Genomic DNA, 26840 nt, shown 5'->3' with positions numbered 1-26840 from the left:
ATGCCATGGAGCTTACGTCCTATTCCAGTTCCTAAAGCTCACTTGCCAAAGCTTATCAATTTTCTTAATGAGAAGATACAAATGGGAATCTTGGAACCATCATGTGCGCCATACTCTAACCGATGGTTCACTGTTCCGAAGAAAAATGGTACTTTAAGGTTTATACAGGATATGCAGACTGTTAACAAGGTAACAATCCGCAATGTGGTTACCGGCCCAATTGTGGATGAATTTGATGAGGCTTTTGCAGGTAGGTCAATTTACTCTGTGGGTGATCTTTATTCTAGATATGATCAATTTCAGTTATCTTTGGAGAGTAGGGATCTTACTACGATGCGTACACCTCTCGGATTGGTAAGAATGTGCACTCTGCCACAGGGTGCTACTAATTCTATAGCTCATATGATGAACGGCATGAATAAGGTATTAAGGGACTTTATACCACATGTTACTATGCCTTTCATTGATGATCTACCAATTAAGGGCTATGAGGAAGGCTCAAAAGATGAAGGAAATGTGCTCTTCGGTTACTGAAGTTCATCAATTCTGGGTGCATGTGTATTCTATCTTATTTGGCTGCCACATTTTGCTCATGTTGCAGAAGTGCTTTATCAAAAACTGTTGAGAAAAGGAAGAAGATTTGTTTGGGAAGAAGTTCACACATGAGCTATGAGGAAATTAAAGAAGATGCTCCTTCAGGCTCTGACCTTGAGGAAAGTCGACTACAAATGCAGGAGGTCAGTAATTTTACGGTTGACACTAGCCCGACAGGTATTGGATGGGCTATAGGTCAAGATGATGAAGAAGGTAACAGGTATGCGGTTCGATTTGGAGCAAAAGTGCTCAATGCTCACCAAAGAGGCTACCCACATGTTAAGAGAGAACTTTGGGGCATTGCTACTGCTCTAAGGTCTGATAAAGAATACTTTATTGGAGCTTCAGTTGTGGTAGAAACAAATTTCTTGCCATTGATAGCGATGATTGCAAATTTCTCTACTCCGGATATTGCTATGCTACGATGGATAGCCTATATTAAGTCTCTTAATCCTGAATTTTGTCATATTGTAGGTAGAGATAATCCTGTTGTAAATATGTTATCAAGAGATAGATTTAAGGATGAAGAAGAGATCTTGACCATAAGTGATGATGTTGGCATGAAGTTCTATTCGTCTTCTTATCTGCATGCAAATTGTGGAAATATTGCTCATACTTTTGAGGTATTTTTTGAAGAGTTCTATGAAGGAGAATTGATTTTGATTGGTCGCTACCTTAGAACTCTTACTAAGCATGAAGAGTGGACGGATCAAGAGTACAAAAAGATCAGGAATAAAGCTTACGACTATTTTCTGAAGGATGGGCATTTTTGGAAGCAGCCAAAACGCTCTAAAGGAGTACCGTAATGGGTTGTTTGTGATAAAGCGACTCAACAACAGGTTATGAAAAAGTTTCATGAAAGTTTATGGGCTAGACACAGAGGGGTCTGGGAAACTTTTGTCAAGATTAAGGATCGTTACTGGTGGAAAGGTATGTATAAAGATGTGGCTCAGTTTATAGAGACATGCCTAATATGCCAACAGTATTCTAATATACGGCATCGAGATGGATTGCATCCTACCTATCTGCTAGCTATGCACTACAAGTGGGTGGTGGACCTGATTACCATGACAATAGGTGTCTGGCAGATGCGGTATATTTTTCTTGCCAGAGAGGATCTTACTAATCAGGTGGAAGGCAGAGCTTTGCGTACCAAGGCTACCAGTTTCGTATGCAAGTTCTTGCTTGAGGATGTTATTTCCAAGTATGGATGTGTTGGTAGACTTATTGCTGATAGAGGAGAGCTTGATGCAAATGAAGCTTGGGATTTCTTTGCTCGCTTCGGCATTAAATTGGCTCTCACTACAGCATACAATCCAGAGGGTAATGGCAAAAGTGAAAGAGCGCATCCGCCTATTGTTAAAGCTTTAGCAAAGGCATGCCAGGGACATATTGGTGATTGGCCTAAACTCTTACCATTTGCTTTATGGGCTGATCGAACTACACATAGTTTTTTTACAGGTTTTATGTCATTTGAGCTAATATACGGGCAAAAACCCATTATGCCTACATAGGAAGCAGTTATCTCTTGGACCGTAATTCCATGGGAAGAAGGTATGTCTACAGAATATTTGCTTGCATTGCGCATACGCCAACTTGAGAGACGTCAAGAAGATATTGAACAGGCTAAAGTAATGCTTAAGGAAGCAAGGTTGAAGAACAAAGCAGCGTTTGATGGTAAGCACAGACTACGACCTCATGCTATTAAAGATGGGGATTGGGTCCTTGTATATGACAGTAGCCTGGAGAACCAATACACTGCTATGTGGAAGATGGTTAAACAATGGTTTGGACCATATGTTGTACTTCATGTTTATGATAATGCGACCTACAAGTTATGAGAGCTTGATGACACTGAGCTCAAGGTTCCTATTGCAGGGAAAAGATTTAAGTTGTTTGAGCAACGAGATGGTGAGATTAATATTGGAGACTTCAACACAGATCAACCTCCTGAACACAATGTTATGTATGCATCAGATGATGAGTCTGATGATGCTCTTGATGATGCTTTATAAGTACGGTTGGCACAGACCGGAGCCTGTGCAGGTTCAGAGGGGGTGGATTTCGTGCAGCTCCATTCCCATGCTAAGAAAGATGCTAAAAAAATGCAAATCAAGTTGTTTGAAGCTTACATGATTAATGAATAGTAGTTAAGGCCTGGTAACAGGACAAGTTCAATGCTGAATGTATGTCAAATGCGGTTAAAAAGGCCTACAGATGCCTTAATGATGCTAAAAAGTGTTATGCTTGAAGTGGGCATGGATGGGATATTGTGACCTAGAACTGCAGTGTTTGATGTGCTCTACCGGCCTCTCTTTACGGCTCATCAATCAGAGCTACGCATAAGAAGTTATGACAGTTTTAAGTTGAGTCAGCAGCAGATCCGTACCGGATTGAACAGGTGCAGCTAAGGGACAGAAATGAAATGAATGCACGGTCCTGAAGTGCTCACTTTGTGGAGCGCGACAGTCTTTTCAGATCAATGATCGGAGTCCCGATCGCCAAGATATTGGCGGATAAAGATTCACCGGGGGCCGGTTCCGTACCAGTCCAATCCGCTCGTAAAGAGTGCCATTTTGGAATTTTGAGCAATAGCTAGGGTTTTGAACGCAGTAGAATAAGAGCTCGAGGTTGTCTCTTGATACGGGCAACAGATTTCATGATGAGGTTGCTCGACGGGGGCTGCTAGGGAAAGATGATATGCTTGGCATTGCCTTGGCCGGCATGTATGCCAAAGGTGGTGCCCTTATAATGGCTATGGCCGCCCAGAGGAGAAAATGATATGCTTGGCATTGCTACGGCCCATGTTAGTATGTGTGCCAAACGGGGTGTTTGTGTTGCTTCGCAATACCTTAGTCAATATGTTTGAAAAACATGTCGTGCTCAACAAAGTCTGTCGGCAATGCATAAAAAAGGTGGTGCCCTACAAGGGCCTAACACCCACCAAGGAGTTAACTTTGGCCGGCGTATGGCCACCCAAAAAGAGAGGCCACCTAAGGCAAAGGTAAATTGAAGCCATTTTTTTTTTAATAAGGTGTGAAACAAAAGGGGAAGAGAGTCGCCATTTCGTTCAGCAGGGGAAAGAAAACACGATCGTGGCGGGCTGTAGAGAGCTCGGTTGAGCGCGGCTGAGAAGGAGAAAATCTTCAGCTCGCCAAGGCGCATGTTTTTGGAGCTTGTCCCATCAAATTACGTGCTGGTCAATTTTTGCGCTGCCACGTCAGCTAGAGAGCAATTTTATGCCTCCCTAGCAATGACGATGCTGTCTTTGCTAAGGGAGGATGCATGCTATTGAGGCGGCGGTCCCGGTCCGGGGCGGGCAACAAGAAGAGCGGCCTCTAAACACCCTTCAAAGCTCCCGTGCTGCTCAATTGGGACTGGGACAAGCACAATCATAGACAACAACAACCCACAGCCAAAAAAAAAAACAAGAAAAGGGGCACCACCTAGTTGTAGATGCGAACTAGGAAGCACATGATATCTCCTTGTACTCAAACGCACAAAGAGAGGGGAATGCAAGATAGGAAATGGTGGGTGTAATTCTCTTCTCAATTCCTATTGGACCCCAATTCTCTTCTCAATTCCTATTGGACCCCAAATTCTCTTCTCAAATGCTATTGGGCCCTATTCTCTTCTCAAATGCTATTGGACCCCAATTCTCTTCTTAATTCCTATTGGATCCCAATTTTCTTCTTAGTTCTTTTCTCTTAACTTTATCTTTCAATCAAGTTAGTCCCTTTTCTCCCAGTTCCCACGCGGCTTTTATCGAAGAAGTATAAAAATAGTCTTATTCTTTTTGGGAAAATATAGGGATGACGTAATTTCTTATCCGAAATATCCTTGTCTTTTCATTTTGGAGTAAAGTCTCGTCCGCATGACTTCTTTGTCGATCTTGCTTCGTCTAAATTATTTTCTAGGCTGAAGAAGTTCTAAATGGCTCTACTTGAGCAACTCAGTCTTAGCCTTAAAGACTAGATGCACACAAAGCTTGATGAGAAATATAGAGACAACACAAAACTTGACCTTGTTGCCAATACACAAATTGTCTTAGGGTCACGGGAGCCCTCTCACCGAGCACCCTCTTACAATTCACCTTTTAGGCAAACAATTCAACAAGCCCTCAAACCACCAAGCATGAAATGGCACGACAAACTTCAAGGACAATATACCTTCAACCACCTGATGAGCCAACTTATCAAGTCACTTTAAAGAGAAGAGTCGTAGTTGCAGCATACAATTGCACCCAAAACTATAAATCTTATTTATGCACAAGAGTAGGCTACAAGTGTGGTGAAGAGTATGGCATACACTCCACTCCTCTAGATGGCATAACTAACTTCAAGCTTCTCCATGCACCTATGTGTAATGATGGAATAGAGCACTCACGATGCACACACTCTACACAACTAGGCTTGAAGAGTGGTGTGTTATGTGTTGAGAATGGTGTGGTGTAGTGTGATCATGTGATAATTTACAAGGGAGAGAAGGGCTCCATTTATAGGTTTTAGAAGCTCCGATTAGGATTAGGCCCAATCAAGTTTATTTGAAGGAATAAAAGATTATGCATATTTTAGTTTTTTTGAATGAGGGTGGTCTCTCTTGTCATTTGAGTCACATGGATGTGGGCTCAAGGGAAGAGAATTGTTGAGGATAAAAGGAGAGAGGATTGAGTGAATAATTTGGGAGTGCCTACTCTAGTAGAGGGTGCATTTTACAATAAAGTTAGTGGTTAGTAGTTAGCCATTATCACTAAAAAATATTTACAAAATCATTCACCAAATGGTGAGATATATGATGAGAAAAGTTAGAGAAGGGATGATCTTGTAAAGAGAGGTTGAAGCTTTGGAGAAGTTGACATTCACCTCTTTACAGCACCGAAAGAAGAAGCGGTCAGCATGGCGAAGCAGCGCGTGTCGATGAAGCTATGTTATTTCAAACCTTGGAAAATTCATGATAAAAGCCTTCATTTGCAGAGGTTATCCTTCGATTTTTGCTGATTTTTTTAAGTTCTTTACAAAGCTGAAGAGAGTATGGTAATATGGACATATATGTAAAGAGAAAGGGGAACACATAGGGTGTAGAAATGGAGGATGAAGGCTATGGAGGTGTGAGAGATGTGACAATGGTGAAGAGGGTGAATTAGGACATGGGAGTTGCAGGTTTGGGAGTGGGAAGGAGAGGGGGGAGTGTGTGTGAAAGAGGAAAATGATAAAGTGGAAGAGGGAGTGTGGTTGCATAGCATGGGCAAACTGGGGTCCACCAATAAAATCATAGCTCATAGCTCCTAGCTCAAAAAAATATGAAAAAATTTGAGATAAAAGTTCAGCTCACGAGCTACAACTTTTGTTTGTATCACCTTTCCAAATTCGGGGAGCATGTGATCTTTAAAAATGCAGCAAAACTGACTATTTTTTCCATTGCACAAGGTCCTTGTGAGGTCCTTCTTTGGATGATTCTTTTGAATACCTCCAAGAGTGAGCTCCCCATGGTGCATGCAGGCATGCCACATACCCTTGACCTTATTTGGTACAACTAAGAAAATCAAATATTGAGGGGTCTAAAACAATATGTACATGTCAGATATAAATAATATAGGTGGAAAAAATATAAAGGGGTCAAAATAAATCTCTCTCATTATAAGTTTACCATAAAAAGATGAATATTTTTTGTGGTCTAATTTATGAGAGTAATAGAGAATAGATGTAGGAAGGAAAAAATCACAATACATAAATAGAACTAGTTTTTTTGGATTTTTGTTGGGATGGAGTTACACCAAAAATAAGAGAAACTTGCATGAAATTATTTTTATATGGAATAAAGAGTATGCAAAATGGTTAGAAAAAATATGGTAATGGTGAGTCAATGTACATAGCATAAATAACACACACCTAAGTATAAATATTTAAATAAATACCAAAATAATTATGAAAAATCCTTATATTTAGGCCCTATATACAATGAAATATTTACACACAAATGGGCCATAATATACTTATTTTTTTTATTTTTTTGGCTTAACTAGCCCAGTGACTAGCTAATTAAGGCTTTTTAAGAAAATATAGGGAAAGTCCCCTAACTCACACATGCCTATGTACAGTGAAATGGTAGGGATAACCAAAATGTTTGAGTGATTTGATAGGGTGAGATAGCTTACTATGGCAATTATGGAAAGCCGAAAAACGGCTATCATTAGCCCCCCCCTTTGATAATGGTACATTCATGTACCATTTATCCGACCATACAACATGTAGATTGTGTAATGTCTGTCTTTGTTTGTTCTCATCTTTGAAGAACCCTTGTTGTATGATTAAAAAACCTTGTGTGATATGAAAGGTTCTCAGAGGCAATAGCACGATGTAATGAAGTGACTGAGTAAACCTTCTACATTGAGAAAGTTTCCATAAGCACCCCCCAGGATCAAAGATCTTGAAATATCTTTCCCAAAGAGAGATGTATGGTATGGAATCACTTATTGATTTCGGTTGAAGAAACTTGTAGATTTTATTGTTTTCCATCATTGCATCTATCACTATGAATGTGATATAAAAGATTGGTTTCTCTTCCTCCTGTGTAAAGTTGATGTATCTGCTACGATCTTCAAGAGCTTGTATGAGCAAATTCTTGAACTGTAGCTCATAAAATTCATTCAACCTGGGTAGGCTCATCAAGTCAAAAATTCTATGACCTTCATGATTTAGGAAATCTTGATCCATGCTTCCAACTGCTATTGGAAGATATTGCAAATAGTTTACCACATAAGTAGATAATAGACAAAGGTTTCTATTGCTTCCAACACATTGGAAGAGAATAGATTTTGGTACTGATTGATGAAATATCCACATGTAGCAATCAACAAGTTTTACATCTATGATGAAGACCAAAAGCATCACAATGTGCGACCTCCATACACCAAAAAACCAAATGAAGAAGGTTTGGAAACATCCGTTCATCACCAAGTATTCATGTCCTCTTCCACTTAAGAGGGTATGGTGCTCCTTGTGAAAGGTATATGCAAAGAGAGGAGAAGTTGACTTTGAAGAGGTGAAACCCAATGTGAAGATGATTGGGGCTTCCAAAGTTTGGATTTTCTTGCTAAGAGATTGTCCCATGAATGAAGAGCCACCCACTAAAACACCATTGGAGAGAATAATACCCTTCTGATAGTTTCCTTTTATGATTTTATTTTTTACTACTCTCCCATGTTCTTCATCCCCTTCTAAGACCCCCCTTTGGCAAGGTTGTAACTCCTCACATCGTACCACCTCAAAGGTTGATGGATTACTGTTTGATTTTGTGAAAACTTTGGCTTCTTGCATGATAGGTTCCTCCATTTTTAATATACATGGGTCATACCAATGCTTTTCAACATCCTCAAACACTTCTTGAAGATTATCCTCACATGTATTCAACTCACACTCTTCTACTTTGTTTTGGAGTTGGCCTTCTATGTACACAATCATCTCTTTATGATCAATGTGGTCTATGATCTCCCCACCTATGATCTCATCTTCTTCTTCACTCTCTTCTTTTAGACAAGATACACTCTCAGCACATTCCATAAGATCAAGGTTACCTTCAAGGTCTTCATTCTCCATAGAGTCATGTTGCACAAAAGCTTCGTCTGCTCGGACTAGAAATTCATCCTCCACCAAAAGGTTGGATGTATCCATTATTGAATCATCAATGCCATTTGAAATATCTTGTGTCGATTTCTGCATGCTTGTGATAAAGGTAGAAGAAAGAGATTCCACGTTTGAATCTTGGACACACACTTTAGCACTTGAATAATCAGTTGGCATGTAAGTAACTTCTTCAACATTTGTCGGAGTAGAAGGAGACTAGTATAGGAGATGACTCCTTGATAGAAACACTTTCATGATGGTTGGTTCTTCCAGCATGATGGAAACCATTTTTGATGTAGAAGTACTTGTGAAACTTCTGATGGGGGCTTTTCACAAGCCAAGCTCCCATACCCCTCTTTTCTCGTCCCCACCCCATGAAAACCCCCTCTTAGGGAGGGAGTGATAAAAGGCATTGGAAAAAGTAAGAAAAAAAAAGTATGATTATGTAAATATATAAGAAAGGTAAAATACGCCACCTCATGCCTGCGGGGTAGCCCATCCCCACCTTGCCTCCTTTTTCTTCACTGTTGCCCCGCCTTGTGTCCCTTTTCCTCTCCTCCACTCAAAAGGTCAAACCCCTCTCTCTTCCCCTTGTCCTTTCTCCTTTCTCTCTCCCCTCAAGCTACCCCACCTCTCACCAATAATGCATTCTAACTCACCAATAATGCACCCTAACTCACATGCAACTTACGCTATCTTCCAAAATAGTATACCCCACCCCCCCTTTCTCTCTCCTATCATATCCCATGACCCAAATACCCCCCTCTCTCTCTAAAGTGTGCCATGTCTCTTGTCTTGTATCTAAATAACCTCCCCCACACTCACACACACTCAGTTTCATTGAAAAAGGTACCCACAGACCCATCCCCACCCGGTGGTTACTTGATTTTTCTTGTGTTCACACACATCTGCACACAGATTCACCTCTGAACACACTCCCCTCTTGTAATTACTTTAGTCTCCATGTCACCTCTCACTTTTTTTCATCAACCCATCTCTCTCTCTTAGTCTCTCTCTCATGAGACTTCTGTTCTGGCACATATACACACAGCCAGACAAGTGGGACCCACAGTCACATGGCCTATGTAGATAATGATTTCTTCATTTCTAAATTCTATAATTTCTCCCCCCTCCTCCCCTATATAAAGAGGGGTCACCATCACACTAAACACACACAACATCACCAAAGAACACACTATGCAGTGTGTGTGCCTAGTGCACACACACACACCCACACCATCACCATCACCGCAATCACCATGCTTGTCTTGAGCATGACCTCTACACCCTTGGCTATGGAAGATGAAGGGAAACTAAATGAAGGATGATTGCCATAACCCTTGTGCGAGTCTTCCCCATCAACTCCCACCTATCCACCATGTGCTCTACCACTCTCTCCCTTCTCATTCCCCTACCCTATGCTCCCCATTTCATCGCCTTATTCTCTAAATAAAGCTTGAGGTTTTGTGAATATGTTTTCTTGCAATGTTTTGCCCATGTGAGGTGTGCGTAATTGCCACCTAATCTTGTGTTTGGAGTGAGCTTGTGTATGTGTGAAGGGTGTGCGGATTCGCGATCCTTTTGTGATGCCTAAGTACTAAGCCGCTATACCCCCTCCCTCACTCTCTCTGTCTCTCTCACTTGATCTCATTACCTTTCCTCTTCATCATTACTCCCAAGCATCCATCTCTCTTGGATGAAAACTTTGTTATGGTGGTGTGTTGTTTGCGTCCTAGCCGCTGAAGCTAGGTGGTGCCCCTGTTTGCTTTACCATGACAAGCTCGAGGCGCGATATTCGGTCTCCGGTGTTTTAGAGTCTGTCAGGGTTCGGGGTTCGCTTTGCTCCCGTCACTTCCTTCGGGCAATAGTGACCGCTTCTTCAAAGGTAGAGGATCCACTACAATTAACCTTAGTCTTTAGGAAAGGAGACAAACCCGAAATAAATTGCTCCATTTTTACATAATCTGGAAATGTAGAACTAAACCCACATCCTCCCCATTGATGAGAAAAAATATCCTCATAAGCATAGTAGTCTTCACCATGTTGTTGAAGTCTCCCTAATGAAGCCCATGCTTTCTCTGTTGTTGGAAATTTAGAGAATCTGGTCTTCAAACCTTTGGAAATCTGGGAATATCCATCTTCAATCTGAGAAGACATACTCCAAAACCATTGCTCAGCATTGCCTCTAAGGCATAGCAATAGAAAATCCCCTTTTTCAATGTCATCCCTTTTACCAAGGATATGACAAACCATTCTAAAATCAGTAAAAAAATCATCAACATCTTCTTCTAGATTTCCGAAGAAGATTGGGATATCATCAAAGGTATAGCGTGTCATAGTTTCTCAATGCTAGAACCACACAAAGATTAGTTTCAAACAATCATTTTCTCTCCTGAAATCAACTAACTACACAAAGTTTTGAAAGGTCTTTCAACATGAATTCCAGACTCTTATGTCAAAATGTTTTTTTCCTTTCTTATGTTATGCTAATCCAAACCATATTCTAGATCAATTTTTGTTGCCTCGAAATTAACCTCGGTCATACAAGTTTCATGTTTCATATAATCTACTTGATTATGCTAAAATTCAAGCATTCATGCAATACAACAACAATAAGCACAAAGTGAGTCCTCAGTGGGGGCACCAATTTGAGGTGGTCCTGGGCGGGCAACAAGAAGAGCGGCCTTTAAACACCCTTCGAGGCTCCCGTGCTGCTCAATTGGGGCTGAGGCAAGCACAATGAGAGACAACAACAACCCACAGCCAGAAAAAAAACAAGAAAAGGGGCACCACCTAGTTGTAGATGCGAACTAGGACGCACATGATATCTCCTTGTACTCAAACGCACAAAGAGAGGGGAATGCAAGATAGCCACACACACCAAACACAAACATTCACCATGCGATAGAGAGGTAAAGAGCACAAATCAACTTGAGAAACTCAGTCTTATCCTTAAAGACTAGATGCACACAAAGCTTGATGAGAAATAGAGAGACAACACAAAACTTGACCTTGTTGCCAATACACAAATTGTTTTAGGGTCACGGGAGCCCTCTCACCGAGCACCCTCTTACAATTGACCTTTTAGGAAAACAATTCAACAAGCCCTCAAACCACCAAGCATGAAATGGCACAACAAACTTCAAGGAAAATATACCTTCAACCACCTGATGAGCCAACTTATCAAGTCAATTTGGAGAGAAGAGTCGTAGTTGCAGCATACAATTGCACCCAAAACTATGAACCTTATTTCTGGACAAGAGTAGGCTACAACTGTGATTGCAGAGTATAGTATCACTCCACTCCTCTATATGGCATAACTAACTTCAAGCTTCTCCATGCTACTATGTGTAATGATGGAATAGAGCACTCACGATGCACACACTCTACACAACTAAGCTTAAGGAGTAGTGTGTTATGTGTTGAGAATGGTGTGGTGTAGTGTGATCATGTGATTATTTACAAGGGAGAGAAGGGCTCTATTTATAGGTTTTAGAAGCCCTGATTAGGATTAGGCCTAATCAAATTTATTTGAAGGAATAAAAGATTATGCATATTTTTATTTTTAATTTAATGAGGGTGGGTCTCTCTTGTCCTTTGAGTCACATGGATGTGGGCTCAAGGAAAGAGAATTGCTGAAGATGATAGGAGAGAGGATTGAGTGAATAATTTGGGAGTGCTTACTCTAGTAGAGGGTGCATTTTACAATAAGTTTCGTGGTTAGTAGTTAGTAATTATCATCAAAAAATATTTACAAAATCATTCACCAAATGGTGAGATATATGATGAGAAAAGTTAGAGAAGGGATGAGCTTGTAAAGAGAGGTTGAAGCTTTGGAGAAGTTGACATTCACCTCTTTACAACACCGAAAGAAGAAGCGGTCAGCATGGTGAAGTAACACGTGTCGATGAAGCTATGTTATCTTCAAACTTTGAAAAATTCATGATAAAGCCTTCATTTGCAGAGGTTAACCTTGGATTTTTGCTGATTTTTTTGAAGTTCTTTACAAAGCTAAAGAGAGTATGGTAATATGAATATATATGTAGAGAGAAAGGGAGACACCTAGGGTGTAGAAATGGAGGATAAAGTTTATGGAGGTGTGAGAGATGTGGCAATGGTGAAGAGGGTGAATTAGGACATGGGAGTTGCAGATTTGGGAGTGGGAAGGAGAGGGAGGAGTGTGTGTGAAAGAGGAAAATGATAAAGTGGAAGAGGGAGTGTGGCTGCATAGCATGGGCAAAGTGGGGTTCACCAATAAAATCATAGCTCACAGCTCGTAGCTCAAAAACATATGAAAAAATTTGAGATAAAAGTTCAGCTCACGAGCTACAGCTTTTGTTTGTATCACCTTTTCAAATTCGAGGAGCATGTGATCTTTAAAAATTCAGAAAAACCAAATGTTTTTTCCACTGCACAAGGTCCTTGTGAGGTCCTTCTTTGGATGATTCTTTTGAATACCTCCAAGAGTGAGCTCCCCATGGTGCATGCATGCATTCCACATACCCTTGACCTTATTTGGTAGGTCTATAATTGAAGATATTGTTAAGATCATGATATAAATGAATAGTACAACTAAGAAAATCAAATATTGAGGGGTCTAAAAAAATATATTACATGTCAAATATAAATAATATAGGTGGAAAAAAAATAAAGGGGTAAAAATAAATCTCTCTCATTATAAGTCTACCATAAAAAGATGAATATTTTTTGTGGTCTAATTTATGAGAGTAATAGAGAATAGATGTAGGAAAGAAAAAATCACAATAGTGAAAAATTTACACATAAATAGAACTAGTTTTTTTGGATTTTTGTTGGGATGGAGTTACACAAAAATAAGACAAGCTTGGATGAAATTCTTTTATAAGGAATAAAGAGTATGCAAAATGGTAAGAAAAAATATGGTGATAGTGAGTCAATAAACATAGCATAAATAACACACCATAGGTAGAAATATTTAAATAAATACCAACATAATTATGAAAAATCCTTTTATTTAGGCCCTATATAAAAAAAAAAATTACACACAAATGGGCCATAATATACTTATATTTTTCTTTTTTTTCTTTTTTATTGGCTCAACTAGCCCAGTGACTAGCTAATTGAGGGTTTTTAAGAAGATATGGAAAAAGTTTCATAACTCACACACGCCTATGTACAGTTAAATGGTAGGGATAGCCAAAATGTTTGAGTGATTTGATAGGGTGAGGTAGCTTACTATGGAAATTATGGAAAGCCGAAAAACGACTATCATTAATTTGAGGCGGTCCGACGCGGGCAACAAGAAGAGCGGCCTCTAAACACCCTTCAAAGCTCCCATGCTGCTCAATTGGGACTGGGACAAGCACAATCATAGACAACAACAACCCACAGCCAAAAAAAAAAAACAAGAAAAGGGGCACCACCTAGTTGTAGATGCGAACTAGGAAGCACATGATATCTCCTTGTACTCAAACGCACAAAGAGAGGGGAATGCAAGATAGCCACACACACCAAACACAAACATTCCCCACGCCAGAGAGAGGTAAAGAGCACAAATCAACTTGAGCAACTCAGTCTTAGCCTTAAAGACTAGATGCACACAAAGCTTGATGAGAAATATAGAGACAACACAAAACTTGACCTTGTTGCCAATACACAAATTGTCTTAGGGTCACGGGAGCCCTCTCACCGGGCACCCTCTTACAATTCACCTTTTAGGCAAACAATTCAACAAGCCCTCAAACCACCAAGCATGAAATGGCACGACAAACTTCAAGGACAATATACCTTCAACCACCTGATGAGCCAACTTATCAAGTCACTTTAAAGAGAAGAGTCGTAGTTGCAGCATACAATTGCACCCAAAACTATAAATCTTATTTATGCACAAGAGTAGGCTACAAGTGTGGTGAAGAGTATGGCATACACTCCACTCCTCTAGATGGCATAACTAACTTCAAGCTTCTCCATGCACCTATGTGTAGTGATGGAATAGAGCACTCACGATGCACACACTCTACACAACTAGGCTTGAAGAGTGGTGTGTTATGTGTTGAGAATGGTGTGGTGTAGTGTGATCATGTGATGATTTACAAGGGAGAGAAGGGCTCTATTTAAAGGTTTTAGACGCCCTGATTAGGATTAGGCCTAATCAAGTTTATTTGAAGCAATAAAAATTATGCATATTTTACTTTTTTTTAATGAGGGTGGGTCTCTCTTGTACTTTGAGTCACATGGATGTGGGCTCAAGAGAAGAGAATTATTGAGGATGATAGGAGAGAGGATTGAGTGAATAATTTGAGAGTGCCTACTCTAGTAGAGGGTGCATTTTACAATAAGGTTAGTGGTTAGTAGTTAATAATTATCGCTAAAAAATATTTACAAAATCATTCACCAAATGGTGAGATATATGATGAGAAAAGTTAGAGAAGGGATGAGCTTGTAAAGAGAGGTTGAAGCTTTGGAGAAGTTGACATTCACCTCTTTACAACACCGGAAGAAGAAGCGGTCAGCATGGCGAAGTAACGCGTGTCGAAGAAGCTATGTTATCTTCAATCCTTGGAAAATTCATGATAAAGCCTTCATTTGCAGAGGTTAACCTTGGATTTTTGCTGATTTTTTTTAAGTTCTTTACAAAGCTGAAGAGAGTATGGTAACATGGACATATATGTAAAGAGAAAGGGGGACACATAGGGTGTAGAAATGGAGGATGAAGGCTATGGAGGTATGAGAGATGTGGCAATGGTGAAGAGGGTGAATTAGGACATGGGAGTTGCAGGTTTGGGAGTGGGAAGGAGAGGGAGGAGTGTGTGTGAAAGAGGAAAATGATAAAGTGGAAGAGGAAGTGTGGCTGTATAGCATGGGCAAACTGGGGTCCACCAATAAAATCATAGCTCATAGGTCGTAGTTCAAAAAAATATGAAAAAATTTGGGGTGAAAGTTCAGCTCACAAGCTACAACTTTTGTTTGTGTCACCTTTCCAAATTCGGGGAGAATGTGATCTTTCAAAATTCAGCAAAACCGATTGTTTTTTCCATTGCACAAGGTCATTGTGAGGTCCTTCTTTGGATGATTCTTTTGAATACCTCCAAGAGTGAGCTCCCCATGGTGCATGCATGCATGCCACATATCCTTGACCTTATTTGGTAGGTCTATAATTGAAGATATTGTTGAGATCATGATATAAGTGATTAGTACAACTAAGAAAATCAAATATTGAGGGGTCTAAAACAATATGTACATGTCAGATATAAATAATATAGGTGGAAAAAATATAAAGAGGTCAAAATAAATCTCTCTCATTATAAGTCTACCATAAAAAGATGAATATTTTTTGTGGTCTAATTTATGAGAGTAATAGAGAATAGATGTAGGAAGGAAAAAATCACAATACATAAATAGAACTAGTTTTTTTGGATTTTTGTTGGGATGGAGTTACACCAAAAATAAGATAAGATTGCATGAAAATTTTTTTATATGGAATAAAGAGTATGCAAAATGGTAAGAAAAAATATGGTAATGGTGAGTCAATGTACATAGCATAAATAACACACACCTAAGTATAAATATTTAAAAAAATACCAAAATAATTATGAAAAATCCTTATATTTAGGGCCTATATACAATGAAATATTTACACACAAATGGGCCATAATATACTTATATTTTTTATTTTTATTATTTTTTTGGCTCAACTAACCCAGTGAATAGCTAATTAAGGGTTTTTAAGAAAATATAGGGAAAGTCCCCTAACTCACACACGCCTATGTATAGTGAAATGGTAGGGATAACCAAAATGTTTGAGTGATTTGATAGGGTGAGGTAGCTTACTATGGCAATTATGGAAAGCTGAAAAACGGCTATCACTATTAATAGCGGGTCTCTTTTGCATGCGAGTGTGTGGAAAAGCAAAGGAAGAAGGGCAATAAAGTGAATAAGAAATCTTAAGCTTAGGAATCATTACGGAAGCTCTCTCTCTCAGCTTGGAGAAGGTGCTCGCTCTCTGTCTTCCGAGCTTAGACAAGGAGCTCTCTCTCTTTCGTTCTCGAGCTAAAGAGAAGCAAAGGCAACAAAGATAAGGGGAGATTTTTTCGAAGAGAGGAGGAGAACAGGAGAAGGTCAAGCAGGGATTCTCTCTCTCTCTCTCTCTCTCTCTCTCTCTCTCTCTCTCTCTCTCTCTCTCTCTCTCTCTCTCTCTCTCTCTCTCTCTCTCTCTCTCTCTCTCAGATCTCGGGAAGACAAGAGGGGGAAGCCATCGAGCTTGGAGAAGAAGGTAGAAAGGGCGAAAGAAGCTTGAAGAAATCACGATTCTCTTTTGACTTAGGCAAGGAGAGATCAACAAAGGCTGGTAAGCAGTCATAGGAGAAGAAATAAGCTTCGGCATAGACAGTGATTGAAGACAATCAAACAGATGGAATCGACACAATGGGATTTTGTTCGTCGGCAGGCAACCTAATTTTATTTCTTTCTTTTTATTGAATTGCGGAGCCATTAACGGCCCGAAGTATTATGTAAGGGGAGTTTAAGCTCCTAAATTGTCATTTGTATCGATTAACAGTGTCGTTAACAACACTTCTTCATAATTGTGCATCAATTTTGTCGGTATTACCGGTTTCTAAGCAAGTTCTGTGCGTCGATAGCATTACCAAGTGATTAAAAGCTGTTGTATTGTGCGGTGCGGCAAATTTTTGCTCTCAATTTTTCCACAGCCCCTAGCACCCCAGTGCTGACCTGGCTCAAGTTTCGAACACTTATCCCCCGACACCGTGGGCTGATGACATGAGGTAAGTAGCTGCGTCACATGGCATCTAATGGTGTCAGGAGGTTGAATGGGGTCAATACTTGCACAAGGGTAAGCGAGGACACAACGTGGGTGTTTTCTTGTGATGATTATGCAGGAAGGTCATCATGGGGACTATTTTTGGGGTCCAATTCATGTGCTTGTGGGATGAATTATTGGAAAAGGTTGAGTGCTAGGTGTGTGGATGGATGTAGAAGGGTGAGAAAAATGCACTACGTGGCCATTTTTTGTCTTGTGCGGGGTCATTTTGGGGTCCGTTTGAGGTCAACTAAAAGGCCAAAGGTGCTCAAGGGATAAAGTGAAGTGTGGACACTAAAAAACTTGAAAAAAAGACCAGCAAAACATGGAGAGAAGAGGAGGAACAACCGCAACCCATGTTTTGTTGTTTTTAGAGCCTGTTTTGGCCATAAACTGCTCATCCGAGGTTGGATAGCACTTTGATATTGTAGACTGGGGCTTTTGTCCGCTTCGAACACAATGGTGCTATCCATTTTGCCAAATTCCTCAGTTTTACCTGCTGTTTTGGCTATATAAGTTTCTCCTAGGAGCGAAGCTTTGTGCAAAGTTGTGATTGTATCTGGCATATTTCATCCATATTGTGTGAGTTATTTGCCCCATTGGTGTTGTTCCAAGCTCAATTGTATCTAAATATAAAAAATTCTCCTCTTTTGAGATGAGTTTTTTGGGTGTGTGTGTGTATGTATGTCTCTCTGTGCTGAGTGCGCAAATGGATAGTCTCTCTCCTCTCACTCCATTGGTGTGTTCCCTGTCTCGACGAGGTGGGTTGTGTAGTCCGAGTGGTGTCCCATAGTGTGTGTGTGTGTGTGTGTGTGTGTGTGTGTGTGTGTGTGTGTGTGTGTGTGTGTGTGTGTGTGTGTGTGTGTGTGTGTGTGTGTGTGTGAGAGAGAGAGAGAGAGAGAGAGAGAGAGATTCTTTTGGCGCCCCCACTAGGGATCTTCTTCGAGTACCTTCAGCTTGGGCAGTACAGGTTGCAGATTACAGTTTACAAAAGTTACATGTTACGCGTACAGGTACAAGTGATTCACATAGGTACAGGTAGCTGCAGTAGAGTGATACATTGGCAAGTGGAAGTCGCTTGTAGTTGCCGTGGGTATGCATCAATTGGCGCCTATTTGAGCGCATTGTCTTGTATTGTATGTTACTTGTGGATACTACCATTGTACATCTTTGTGGAGCCATACTTGGTTTTATTTGAAAGTCCCAGCCATTTCTGAGACTTGGTCTGGAAGATAGTTATTTCTGAGACTTGACTATACGAGATGTGCATAAGCTTTCGTGAGAGGATCGATAGCGTGTCAGAGGTTTTATTGAGCTAGGGGATTCTCCAATGTGAGATCCTTTCGGTGATATAGGTGGCTGGAACACCCTTTTTGTGACCTCGTCATAAGCTATGTACTAGATGCTCGGGTTCTATTACTGACAATTTATGCATACATATATAGTCTATATGTTGGGTTCTTATTTCTCTACTTCTAGGGAAACTCTGCCAAAAATTTTCCAAGTTGTGATGGCTGGTCGATTTGTCTCTTGAGCCATTTATGCTCTTGAAATTCTCACAAAATCAGAGGATAAGTCGGGTGTGCCTTCTTGGGAGCTACATGGTTAGCTTTAATGGATGATCAAAATGGACCTCAGTTCACTCCTTTTCATTTGCACAAAGAATCCAGATAAATGTTCATGTGTCGAGGAAGATTTTTTTACAGCAGCGCATAGTCTTTATGTTTGGGCCAAGAAGATTAAGAGAGATATTGGAATTCCCTTTGCCTGTTATAATTCCAATGATTATCTATGAAAACTCATTTGATGTGCATGTGTTTTTCCTTATCTAAAGACGAGCTCCATTGAAGTTTTTGGGGATTGAGTTAGTAAAAAGTTTTGGGTTCTTGTACGTGTGTTCGAAGGCGTACTCAAAGCATCAAAACTTGGGTAGCCATGGCTTTCTCTTGTCCGGAATTTCATGGAAGAAGTGATGAAGATTTGGAAGACGTTTTGGGAAAAGATGCAGGTTGCCTGCATTAGCAATCAGATTCATGATATTGCACAAATGTTACGTATTCTCCAAATTTGTTTGAAGAGTGATGTAGGAGTTTGGTCCAAAACATTTGAAGAGGAGTTTCATGTGGCCAATCCACCTGTCAAATAAGGTTGGGATAATCTACACCATGGATTGGAAGTGGAGTTTGTGAAGACAGAAGATCTTGACAAAGTTTGGCAAGAAGTACAGGGTTTGGTGCAAAGAAAAGGTGAGCCAGTAGATGCGTACATACTTAAGTTTTCAATTGCATGGGAGAGGATGTGCAAGGCCTTAGCACCACAGGTACCCCCTCCTGACATGATGAAGAAACACAGGTTCTTGGCTAGTCTTTGGGAGAATATACGTTGGAAAGTGGAGCTAAAGAAGCCTAGGACGTATGAAGATGCACACGATGTAGCGAGGAACAAAGAGTGGAAGTTGAAAAGAATGAGTCCGCTAGGAGTAGAGTCTTTGCCCAGGAGGTCTCAGTTTAAGCCTATATATTTTTTGCAAGGTCACATGCCAGCAGTTCATCATGAACCAGTGGTTTCTGTTACTCCTCAGATTATCCCAGCAGTGGTCACTACAGCAGTGCAAGATGATGGGCTAAGGAAAAACATGAGGCAAGTGGTAGATTTAATGAAGAATCGCAGCCTAAACATTCTAGGTAATGTGGGAAATAATCAAGGTTTGGGAAGGTTTGGAAATCAACTAGGAGGTGAAGAAAAACCCAGGATTGGTGTTGGACAAAGAAATGGTAGGTTCTGGAGGTAGACGCGCACGTGTTATAATTGCGGAGAGTTAGGACACATCAGCCTACAATGTGATAAGCCCCCAAGGATGGGGGGAGACATGTATCCACTGCCAAGACAGGTGCTAACTAGGTCAAATGATTATGGCATTGAAATTAAGGGAGAAGAAGGAACCAGTGGATTGACCCAAGAGAAAAAGGGAAAGACCAAAGTGATAAGTGTGTTCACCTTGGAGAAGGCAACAAAGCTGGAGGATACATTAGTGATGCCTATTCAAAAGAGGACTACACAGGATAAGGAAGGAAGAAACACCCCACGTCCTAGCAAGAAGAAGGCAAAGAGCCATGAAGGTGAGGATGTCAAGGCCAAGAAGAAAAGAAGGGGTTGTCGCAAGTTTCATGTTTCAAATTTTCCACTAGGGGATGGGCAATTAAGCTATGACTTGAAGGAGGATTTGACCAAGCAAGAAAGAAGATGTTAATTTTGGGCAGCTTACAGAGATGGTGCCTAAGCTAAAGTGATAGTGGAAGAGGATGGTTAACCCAATGAACAAAGAACCAGAGAGAGGTTCAATGAAGGTGTTGGCGATGGATGAGCTACCATACATTTTCCCAATAGTAGATGTGTGACACAAAAGAAAAAATTTAGGACAAGGTTCTGTTGATGGCGGAGCCCAAATATGTATCATAACACACTCATGCATTGAGAAGATGGGTCTTACAGTGAGACTGGGGTGTTAGGCTTTTGAATCAGATTGGCAAACCATCAAAAAGTAAAATGTTTAGGTGTTGTAAAGAGCTTAGAAGTGGAGGCGTATGATGCAAATGTGGTGGTTGATTTTCATTTGATGCCAGTGGGGTTGGGAGCATATCCTATTATACTGGTCAGACCATGGTTACGTGCAATGGGAGCTGTTCAAGATTGGCGACGTGATACGATTAGCCTCTATGGAAAGATAGGTGCCAAGAATCTATATAATATGGACACAAGGAAAGTATTGGAAGAGCTTTATGAAGATGAGGATGAGTCTAGTGATGAAGACTATTCCACAGTGACTAATGAGGACAGTGATAGTACTACCAGCAGTGCTGAGGCTGTTGACGTTGCATTTCTTTTTATGGACAAAGAAATCCAGGAGTCTGGTTTAGCTGCATTTGCAAATGAGATTGAAGATGAAAGTGAAGGGCCTTATGAAGTGATTGAAGGGCTGATGCAAACCAAGGTTGAATTGTCAAAGAAGCAGGAATTGATGACACAAATGATCAGTGGAGACCTCTCAGCTATGGAGAAGGAGATATATTTTCACATGCTGGCTAGTTTTTCTGATTTGTTCATTACTTCATATGAAGAGATTAGAGGGTTCAAAAGAGAAGAGATGCATATAGAGTTGAAAGAAGGTGCTAAGCCAGTGTGACAAAGGCTAAGAAGGATGGGTCAAGAGCAAATGGAATCCTTGCAGGAAGAGGTGGAAAAGTTATTGAAGGTAGGGTTCATAGTCCTAGTGGAAACCACAGAATGGGTGAGTCCAGTAGTAGTCAGCCCAAAGAAGGATGGGAAGTGGATGATTTATGCAGATTTTAAACCCTTAAATACAGCCACTAAGAAGAACCCATATCCTCTTCCATTCATCGATCAGATCTTGGATTCAGTTGGCAGGTTATGAGAGGTACAGTGTGTGTGATAGTTTTTCTGGCTATTTTCAATTGAAGATTGCTCTTAAAGACCAAACAAAGACAACTTTCATTACGCCATGGGTTGGTTATTGTTAAAAGGTATTTCCATTTGGGTTAACAAATGGAACATACTTCTCTCAAGAGAAAGCAAATTGGGTATTGGCGACAAATGGTATTGGCTTGATATGATCAATGTGGAGAAGGTCATCTAGCACAGCCAAGGGTGAAGCTATTGGGCCATATGGTGTTAGAAAATGGCATTGAGGCTGATCTAGACAAGGTTAAAAAGTGAAGTAATGGCGCGGTTTATTCCATTGTCTTCATAGCTTCTTTATCCATTACAACAAGTGGAAATTCATGATCCATTGCAATGGGATGACAAGTGTAAAGAAGTGTTTCAAGAGGTGAAAGAGATGTTAGGGGGGCTATCAGCCATGTAGGCTCCTGATTGGGAGCAAGTGTTTTATGTAAATCCATCAGTATGGAATGATGCCATTGGAGCCATGCTATTGCAAAAGGGGAAGGGCAGCCATTATATGAGGCTAGTGTATTGTGCAGGCCGAGTGAAGTTGGTAGCAGAAAGAAAATTGTTGGAAGTAGAGCTAGTGATGGCGAGTGTAATATTTGATTGTTCGACGATTTTGTCATTACTTGCTACCACAAAATTTTGTTTTATTAATGAGTTACACCTTTTTGCCACAGTTAATTAATGTCACTAACATGTCAAATGTGGTGAAGAAATGGGTACTTTAGCTGCAAGAGTTTGAGTTCTCTTTTTTAGTGGAAGACAATACAAGAGCTACCCTAGCTGATTTGTTGACTTACAAGGAGAATCCTCTTCTTGTTCAGGAAGAGGTGGTAAAACGGGTAGTTAAAGAAGTGACACAGATCAACAATGCACATGTGTTGTTCTTTGATGGCTCATACAGAAAGAGCCATAATGTGGCTTCAGGGGGTATAGCACTTTACGATCTAGAGGGAAATCTAGTATGCAAGAGAGGGTTCAAATTGGATGCTCATAGTAACAATGAGGCTGAATATGGTATTTTGGAAGCCGGATTACACATTTGTTTGAAGCATGGAATTGGAAGATTGAGCATAAAAGGTAATGCCTTGTTAGTTGTGAAGCAAGTGCTGGGTGTGCGGAAGAGCAATAACACCTCATTGAAGGAAATATGTTTCAGAATTAAAGGCCTTTTAAAAAAGTTTGAAGCATGGAGCATCAGACACATTGTACGTGCTCTAAATGGAGAGGCACATGAAGTAGCTCAAAGCATGATTATGGAGCTAGTTGTGTTGAGGACCAATTCACCTCTTTATCATGGCCGGGAATGTTTGGCTCAAGAAGAGGAGTTTGTGCTAACACGAATCATTCCGAAGGAAATGCAAAAGTCTATGAAATATGGTTTTGTGCGTAGATTGCGCAAGTACAAACTGATTGGTGATTTCTTATACATGAAAGGGGCTGATCTCGTGTTGAGACATGTACCTTGGTGGGAGGAGCTTTATACAATGTTGGAAGAAAATCATGAAGGCGTATGTGGTGGACATTTTGCTCTAAAGATCACCTTGCATAAGATCTTGCAAGAGGGGTATGTATGGCCTAGTTTGCACAAGGGTGTTCACCATTGGTGTAGGTCTTGCAATAGGTGTGAAGCATTTGGGACGAGAGTGTTGAAGCCAGAGCTATGAAAAACCATTACGGCATTTGATGTGTTTGAAAAGTGGGGGATTAATGCAATAGGCCCGTTACCTATCACAAGTAGGGGCAAAAGCTATATTTTGACTACAGTGGACTATCTCTCTAGATGGGCAGAGGCTATAGCAATGAAACAAATCACTGCAAAAGATGTGGCAAAATTTGTGTACGATTAAATATGTTGCAAGTTTGGGGTGCCACTGGAGCTACTTTCGGATAAGGGGCCAGGATTTAGAGCTAAACTTCTAGACTTCTGATGCACAAAGATGAAGATTAGGCACCAACATACCACTCCTTATTATCCACAATGTAATAGCTTAATTAAAAGATTCAATGGTGAGTTGGTACAAATTCTTTCAAAAGTGACAGAGCACCAAGGAAAGAATTGGGATTTGGAATTGCCTAGTGCATTATGGGCTTACCGTACTTCGGTAAAGACAGGTACATGGTTTACTCCATTTCATTTGGTATATGGAAAGGTAGCACTATTGCCTGTGGAAGTAGAGTTGCCTGCGGTCAAGATGTTAGAGAAGTTCCTTGGGAAGTTTAGTGATGCATTCAAGGAGAGGCTCTTACAATTACAAGAGGTTTAGCTGGACAGGATGAGCGCATTGGAATATTATGGACAGATGCAAGATAAGCCTTTAGAAAAGATAAATGAAAAGGTCAAAAGTAAGGGTATTAAGAAACATGACTTGGTTTTGCGCTACAATAGTAAGTTGGACAAGACATTCCAAAAGAAGTTTCAAATTAAGTGGGAAGGCCCTTTCAAGGTAGTTGAGTGTTTTCCGAATGGTACATATCAGTTGGTTAACCTAGATGGGATTCTACATAAGTCAAGGGTAAATGGATTGCATCTTAAATTTTGTCGTGCTCGATTGATGATGGTGGAACAAGATGATCTATCTACAGAACAAGTAATGTATGTGAGGGATGAGGAGACCTGTGACGCAGCGAGTCTCATATCTCTTTTTGTTGTTGCTGATCATGAATGATCTAGCATGCTAGGGGATGGGAAAATTATGTTAGGAGTTTTTTGGAAGAAGTGATTGCGCATATGTACATACACATGCATGGTGCATCAAATAAAGGATTGCCCATTTTCCAAAGCCAGGTGGTTACGTGGGGCCCACATGTGTACAGGTTTGACAGCGTGTACATAGTACATCGATTTTCATTATCACCAGTACTAGTGTGTTTTTTCTATAATAATGAGGAGTTGGTAGCATGTAAAACGTCTCGCGGAAGCTATCCATGGGCCATGACATGAGGTAAGCAGGTGCGTCAGATGGCATCTAGTGGGGTGAGGAGGTCGAATGGGGTCAATACTTCCACGTAGGTAAGCGAGGACACAACGTGGGTGTTTTCTTGTGATAATTATGAAAAAAGGTCATCATGAGGACTATATGTGGGGGCCACTTCACGTGGTTGCAGTATGCATTATTGGAAAAAGTTGAGTGCCAGGTGTGTGGATGGATGTAGAAGGGTGAGAAAAATGCACTACGTGGCCATTTTTTGGCCTGTTCAGGATCAGTTTGGGGTCAGTTTGAGATCAACTAAAAGTCCAAAGGTGCCCAAGGAATAAAGTGAAGTGTGGAAACGGAAAAACCTGAAAAAAGACCAGCAAAACATGGAGAGAAGAGGAGGAACAGACGCAACTCAGTTTTTGCTGTTTTTGGAGCTTGTTTTGGTTATAAACTGCTCATCCGAGGTTGATTTGAGCACTTTGATATTGTAGACTAGGGTGTTTGGCCACTCAAGACGCAATTGTACTGTTCATTTTGCCAAATTCCTCACTTTTACCTGCTATTTTGGTTGTGTAAGTTTCTCTTGTGAGTGAAGCCTCTATTCAAATTTGTGATTGTATCTGGCATATTTCATACATATTGTGTGAGCTATTTTCCTCATTGGTGTTGGCCCAAGCTCAATTGTATCTAAATATAAAAAATTCTCCTCTTTTGAGTTGAGTTTTTTGGGTGTATGTGTGTGTGTCTCTCTCTCTGTGTTGAGTGGGCAAATGGATATTCTCTCTCCTCTCACTCCATCGATGTGTTCCCTGTCTCAGCCAGGTCGGTTGTGTAAGTCGAGTGGTGCTTAAAAGGTTGAAAATTGGGGCAGATGTAAATAATCAAGATTATTTACTTTTGGTAAATTTTCGCATCTTTTGGGTCAACTGAGCATGTACACATGTCTATGCCATCAATATAAGACTATGAATCAAGTTTCATTGAGTTTGGACAATTTTTTCTCCAATTGATACTCAAGTTTCCAAAAGTCAGTACAGACTTTAGTTTTTACCCAATTTTTGGTCAATTTAAAGATCCAAATTCTATGTGCCTTTACAAAAGTTGTTTGTACACATGCTATGAGTCACTGGTATCCACCTTGGTCAGTTTTGAGTTGAAAGTAAATAATCGTGATTATCTACTTTAGACCCAAAATGAACATTTTTTTGCACTTTTTCAATGGACAATTTTTTCATGAGCTATTTTAAGCCTATGAATCAAGTCAACACTTAATTTGGCCTAAAATGTCAAGAAAAAGTAAATAATCTGAGTTTTTGCAAACTCTTGAAATTTTTATCTCAATGTGTCCTTGAGCTTACCCATTGGTTCATACAACTTTTAAACATACTCTCGAGTCGGATTGAGTGATTGGCAGTCTTTTCATGCTATTTCTGGCCATAGACCTGAAATTCTGCAACTTCAAATAACAACTTATAATGATTCCTTCAAAGCGACCAATGTTTTGAAATCCACCTTGGATTCTACTTACCCTACTCCTAGGTTCTACTACAATGGGGTTGTGGAAAGTGTCCACAAACACTTGTTTTCTTGTTTTTTATGGTTTCCTGAGCATTGATCTTTCTCAAAATCATTCATTCTCAAAATCCTAATCTAGTTCTACAATCCTACAATCCTAGAGGCACTCAGCAAGTACAGCTTACCTCCAAGCTACCTCTACCTAGCAAAAGACGACAATCTTAAGCTATACGGTTCTAAAAGAAATTTTTGACTCTAGGAGATCCTAGAGGAAGTTAAAGGATAACTTCACAAGACACTCATGTTTTTTCTTAGTTTAGGTCTCTTCGATCCCCGGAAATGGTGCCAAATGTGGGACGGGTGTCTAACCTCACTCCTATCTTATTGCAAATTTAGCGAGAACCACGATTAAATTTTTAATCCATGCGATGAAGCTGACTCGACTAGTGCATAGAGGTTACAAGAGGTTATCAATCTCTTGGAAAACAAAAAACAACTCGCATCTAACTCAAGCTATACTCAAGTGACTGAAATCACCAAAAGCCAATCGCTCATTGGCAAACAAATCACATCCGTTATAGCATCAAATGACATCCAAATGTAACGAAACATCTAGGCCAAGTTTATAAGACCTAAGGACACATGCTTATGGTTTCAAATCCCCCTTTAGGTCAAGTGAAAATAATTGCGATTATTTTCGACCAAGAATGCATTTAAATGCTTAGCAATGATGCCCCTTAGTTTTTGATTTTGAAGTGTAACTTCCTACTTATAATGAAATTAGGCCGCGGGTCGGCGATGTCAAAGCTACAAAATACTATGAAATGCTTATGTCAATACGTAGAGCTCTTACCTGCGGTTGCAATGCAATAAACGCAACTGCAGTGTGACAATCGGAGAGAGAGTATGAAGTGCGAGAAGGAG

Source organism: Adiantum capillus-veneris, chromosome 18, assembly GCF_014529385.1.
Source record: "Adiantum capillus-veneris isolate H3 chromosome 18, ASM1452938v2, whole genome shotgun sequence".
Lineage (NCBI taxonomy): Eukaryota > Viridiplantae > Streptophyta > Polypodiopsida > Polypodiales > Pteridaceae > Adiantum > Adiantum capillus-veneris.
Note: the sequence above shows the minus strand (reverse complement) of the source record.